The sequence below is a fragment of the Schistocerca nitens genome, chromosome 2 (genome assembly GCF_023898315.1).
Source record: "Schistocerca nitens isolate TAMUIC-IGC-003100 chromosome 2, iqSchNite1.1, whole genome shotgun sequence".
Taxonomy (NCBI): domain Eukaryota; kingdom Metazoa; phylum Arthropoda; class Insecta; order Orthoptera; family Acrididae; genus Schistocerca; species Schistocerca nitens.
This window is the reverse complement of record NC_064615.1, coordinates 677,154,080-677,160,310: the sequence shown is the minus strand read 5'-3', so window position 1 is coordinate 677,160,310 and position 6,231 is coordinate 677,154,080.

Genomic DNA, 6,231 nt, shown 5'->3' with positions numbered 1-6,231 from the left:
CAAGCCACACATTGACTTTGGAAGAGTCCGTTTGCCACTCAGTGCATTCATGGGGTTGCTCCTCTGTCCAGATCCGGCAATTGTGTTTGGTGGCGACGCCGCATACATGAAATGTCGCCTCGTCGCTGAACATAACATGTCGCATCAGGTCCTCCCCGGCTACAGCCTCCAACAGATCATGACAGATGGCTGCTCGTGCCGCATTATCTTTATCATCTAGCTGATGAAGCACCTGAGTATGATATGTCCTTCTTTTTAAGGATGTAGTGAAGCATTTTCCACACTGTGGATTTCGGCATGGATAGTTCACATCTCAGACGGCGGGTAGATGCCGTTGGACTTCTTTGGATAGCTTCCCTCACAAGCTGTACAGATTGTGGGCTGACCGGTGGTCGCCCAGCGCGTCTCTCATCAGCTACAGATGCTGTACGCCGGAATTCGTTGACGAGCTTCGGAATGGCAAGTCCAGTAGGGGCATCCTTCCGATACTTTCTCTCAAACAGCCTCTGGACCTCAGCACAGGTTTCGCCACGCAAACGAAGTTACAGAATTGTGGTTCTTTCGACAATTGTTAGCATTGTGAAGTCTCTTCACGGTGCCTGTAACCGAAATAATCCACACATACGTTTTCCGCAAAATGGATACTCACTTTATGGGCATCCTCTATACTCTTCTCTCTCTGGGTATTACGATGGTTATTCGGAAAGTAAGGAACGATCGGTCGCGAAATGGGAACCACAGTGAAAATCCGATGAAGTTTTGCACAGTGTCTCTAGTATGCCCGTCGATCGCGTTACGTCGTTCGTTTTAGTTACGAGTCCACAGGGAGCACATAAAGATATCTAGAACAATATTGTCTCTGCCAAGTACGAGGCCTGGTGAGAAATTTCGCCTGAAGCTACGCAGCCAACATTACATAACTGTCGTGCGTTTTCTTCTTCAAGGCAATTCTGAGCCGCATTCTGCAGGGGTAATGAAGATGCTCCTGCATCGTTTGCAATTGGAAATGTTTGATTACTCACAATATAGTCCCTAATTGTCTCCCTCTGCGTTTAATCTCTGCTCACATGAACCGCTGGATATGAAGACAACATTTTGGCACAGACAACGAGCTGTAGGCCAGCGTAGAGAATTGGCGGAAAGCACTGGTGGCTGCCTTCTATAACAAGGGCGCTGGAAAGTTGGTACAACGCTACGACAAACGTCTTAAGTCGGAACGGCGACTATGGAGACGAGTAGCTGGAAGTTGTGGCTAACTGTTGCAAATAAAACATTTTTGATTTTCACTGTGGTTTCCATTTCGCGACCTATCGTTCCTTACTTTTCGAATAGCGCTCGTATTTTGAACGTCTTATCTTCGGTTTTCATCCGTTGCATGTGCGAGTTGTGCCTCTAAAACTTTGAAATTCCCAGAAAACTAATCGGCAAGTACTGCATGTATCACTTCGAGGGAAACCGGGCAAGATACTAATTTTTATTAATTATTTTACGACAGGTTTCATATGAAGCTGAATAGGTAGAATGTGTCTCTTGAAACGTATAGAACATCATGATGGTTAGTTCTTCAGGCAGATACTCTTTCTGTGTTTTATTTATGCTATATTGGCTGGAACTACCTTTAAATCACATTACGTGAACGAACATATTTTGCTTTGTTTCTACTGAAAGTTTATGAGCTTGGTTTCTGCGTTTCTCTCGTTAGTCAACTGGAGACAGGCTTTCATTTTATAAAGAATTCCAAATAGTTTATAATCTTTTCTTTGAAATCCCATGCAGTGATATAAAGGCCTTTTGATAAACAGTCAATTCTGTTATAGTATTATCTCTCATTATTCTTACCTTGGATGGAATAGTATAATCACACAAAGCAGCTGCTGTCTCGTACTTTCGAGGCCTGACATGTGACAATTTACTCATTCCAGTCCTTTATTAGACTGCAATTAGATTTCAGTTCAGAGTTTTATGCATGTTCTTAGCTTTTTAGGTACTTCAGTTTGTCTGCCATAACTTTGATTTTTTTTTCTAGCCTTAACACTGCTGCTTGATTCTGGATATCCCTTTTCTCAAAACACAGACCGCAGATGGATGTTACATGAAATTCAATTCCACAATAACACAAAGCAAAGAATCGAATCTCGAGTCTGCTCTGAGTGAGCAGAAATCGCGAACTTCTACGATACAAGGAAACCAATAATGACATGGCATTTAACAATATCAACAATAAACTCTCATAAAACCAGATCAAAAATCAATACAGCTCAGTAATCCACACCTGCAGGACTTCACTGTTTCCGTTCGTGTTTAGGATGGACTTGACCCGTATTCTCGTTGTATACCATGTTTTTATCTGAATGTAACTCTGAGAATAAACCCATTACTTTCAGTTAAGGAGACCCATCTGAATGATGAACTACATAATGATGCCTATAAATCATTTTTGTCAAAATTCGCCTCAACCCCTTTTGTAGTCTTCAATTTTTCTTTCGAGCAGGACGGTTAGAAGAGCAGTCGGAACCATTATTTAAATAAACCTGTTTATTATACTGGTCGCCCAACCTGGCGAAAATGACTTTCGTCGTGTGTCTATGTTTGAAAACGTGTTTGTTTGGAAACCGCACATTGAATCCTTTCCAGCAATGGCAACTGGCAGAATCACTGGAGAACACAGTAATGTTAGAACACAGAATGCAAATCTCCCAGGTCCTCTTCAGACGTAAACTTCGCTGCGGCTTCATGGGGCTCACGAACACTCCTTCTCGTTGCTTGCCTGTAAATCACGATAGCGTCTGCTATTAATGTAATATGCTGTAAAATTCTTGCTTCCCGATTGTTAAAGAGCAACTCGGGGATGGCGACTGCATCTTTAAACACGATCGAGCACTTGCTCATAATGCACGGCCTATGGCGGAGTAGTTATACGACTATAACATCCCTGTAATGGACTGGTCTGCACAGACTCCTGACCTGAATCCTATAGAACACCTTTGGGATGTTTGGGAACGCCGACTTCGTGCCAGGCCCCACCGACCGACATCGATACCTCCCTCCGTGCAGCACTCGGTAAAGAATGGGCTACCATTCCCCAAGAAACCTTCCAGCACCTGATTGGACGGATGCCTGCGAGAGCGGAAGCTGTAATCAAGGCTAAGGGTGGGCCAACATCATATTGATTTCCAGCATTACCGATGGAGGGCGCCACGAACTTGTAAGTCATTTTCAGCCATGTGTCCGGATACTTTTGATCACATAGTGTATGCTTCTAGGTCCATTCCAATTAAATTCAATATCTCTTCTGTTACCCAAGAAGTTTTACTAGTCTGTCTCTTTACCTACTTGATCCTCTGCTGCCTTCACTGTTACGTCTCTCAAAACCATCCGTTCTTCGTGTGCTGTATGCCGTTCCCCTTTTATTGTCAATCGTTTCTGCAGTTTTAATCTAGAGTTCATAACCAATAAATTGTGGTCAGATTCCACATCTGCCCATGGAAATCTCTTAAAATTTAAAACCTGGTTCCTAACTCTCTGTCTTACCATTATATAATCTATTTGAAACATTCCAGTGTCTCCAGGACTCTTTCACCTATACAACCTTCTTTCATGATTCTTAAACCAAATGTCAGTTATGATTAAATTATGCTCTGTGCAAAATTTTACCAGGCGGCTTCCTTTTTCATTCCTTACCACCAGTCCATATTCACCTACTACTTTTCCTTCTCTTCCTCTTCCCACTATCGAATTCCAATCCACCATGGCTATTGACACATTTACTAACTACAATAATGCGTTCACTATGCTTTCCGGAGTAGCTTATCTGCGTTCCTCTTTTTTTATTCATTACTAAACCTACTCCTGCATCACCCCTATTTGATTTTGTATTTATAATCCGTTATTCACCAATCCAGAAGCCCTGTTCCTCTTGCCTCCGAACTTCACTAGTTCCCACTATATCCGGCTTTAACCTATCCATTTCCCTTTTTAAATTTTCTTAGGGCTCTGACATTCCACGCTCCGATCTGCAGAATTCCAGTTTCATTTGTCCTGATAACGACAATTTTCTGAATAGTCCCCGCCCGGAGATCCGAATTGGGACCTATTTTACCTCCAGAATATTTTACCCAAGAGGACGCTATCATTTAACCATACAGTAATGGTGGATGCCCTCGGGAAAATTTACGGCTTTAGTTTCCCCTAACTTTCAGCCGTTCGCAGTACCAGCACAACAATACTGTTATGGTTGATGTTACAGGGCGAATTTAATAAATCATCCAGAGTGTAGCTCCTGCAACTAGTAAAAAGGCTCCCGTCCCTCTTCAGGAACCACAGGTTTGTCTTGTTCTCTCAACAGATACCCCTCCGTTGTGGTTCCACCTACAGCTCTACACGGAGTGCCCTCACTAAATTCAGAGCAAAGTAACCTTAAGAAAGAATGAGACACAACGGAAAACATTTCTATAAACCATGGGTACACAGCCAACAATATGTGATAAATCATATCCACAAATACACAGAAACAACAGAACAAGAATACAAATTGTAGTATAGGAAACTGGGAGAAAATATGTGATAGCATCCCATTTCTAGTTAGTATTTCATAAGAAAATTGGTAACTTGATTATAAAAATATCACAAGCGTATTGTCCACCAATTATAGGATGCGATATAATTATTAATTTTATTAGTCCACAACATAAAATCAATCAAAAAATCAGCAACATTGGCGTATATAAAACGTCGTAATTACGAAGCTCATTCAATAATTAGAGATAAGTTGGTCTCGAGAAAAAGCGTTTACTTTTATTAAACAATACGTTTTCTACTTTTTAAAATAATCCACTTGAACATTTAAGAACTTATTCCAAAGGGCTACAAGCTTTTTTATTCCGGCTGCAAAGAACTCTATCGCAATGTTTGAACCAATTTCCCACAACCTTTTTCACGTCCTCGTTGTCCCACGTAATGACTCCTTCAGTGCACTAAACAAATGGAAATCAGTAGGTGCTAAATCGGGACTGTAAGGGGGATGAGGCAGTGCTACTCAGCCCATTTTGTCGATGGTTTCACGGGTTAATTGAGCAATATGAGGACTTGTGCTGTCTTGCTGGAGAATCGCAGCTCTCCTCTGAGATCCGTGACGTCTCTCTTCACCTTGTTTAGAAGCAAATCCGAGTAGTATTGGTTTTTCATTGTACGCTGTTCTTCGAGATAATCACAAAAAAGTGGACCTTCAACATCCCAAAACACCGTTAATATGACTTTTCCTGCTGATGCTTGGGTTTTGAATTTTTTCTTGACAGGTGAGTTGGTGTGCTTCCACTCCATGCTTTGTTTTTTTTATTCTGGGTCATAACAGTGAACCCAAGCTTCATCACAAGTTAAAATTTTGTTGAGAAAATGCTTTCCTTCTCTTTCATAACGTTCCTGTAGCTCTGTGCACATTCTCAACCTTGTTCCGTCGTGTAGCCGCGTCAATTCCTTTGGGACCCATCTTGCACATGTTTTGCGGTACTTCAACTTGTTACAGTTAATGTTATGAACTGTACCGGTACGAACTTGAACCTTACCAACTACCACTTCCACTCTTACACGGCAGTTGGCACGAATAATGTCATCATTTCGACTTTCAAGTGAGGGAGTTGAAACTGCAACTGATCGGCCGGAACGTTGTTCGTTAATCACGGAGTCGTGACCATTTTTGAACTGCTCTACCCACTTGTAAAGATTTGGACGATTCATAAAACCTTCACTATAAACTTTAGACATTCTACAGTATATGTTCACTGGTTTCTCGCCTTCAGCTAGTAAAAAACGAGTAACAGAACGTTGTTCAACTAATGTGGACGTTTCGAGTGCACTCGCAATCTTGAAATGTATTTTTAAGGTTATAAGCAAAACAACAGGTGATCAGGGCTCATCCCAGTGATGCCAAAGTAAAGCCGTAAAAGTACCAAACTTCCCCTATTACAATTTTTTTCCGTAGACCAGTTTGTGTCTCTAATTATTGAATGACACTCCTAGCTTGTCTAGGGAGAAACTTAAAAACCCGATGCCAACAGCGTACGACTGTCTTCAGCTTGAATGACTTCAAAACATCAGAAGTTGCACATCACTTGCTCGACAATAGTCAAATTAACTAAGTTTGTGACCGTAGACCAGTCTTCCTTTCATTTGGGGTCAGACTGACTCAACCATACTAAGTATGAGATTCTACTGACGAAGTATTTTCTGCTATCC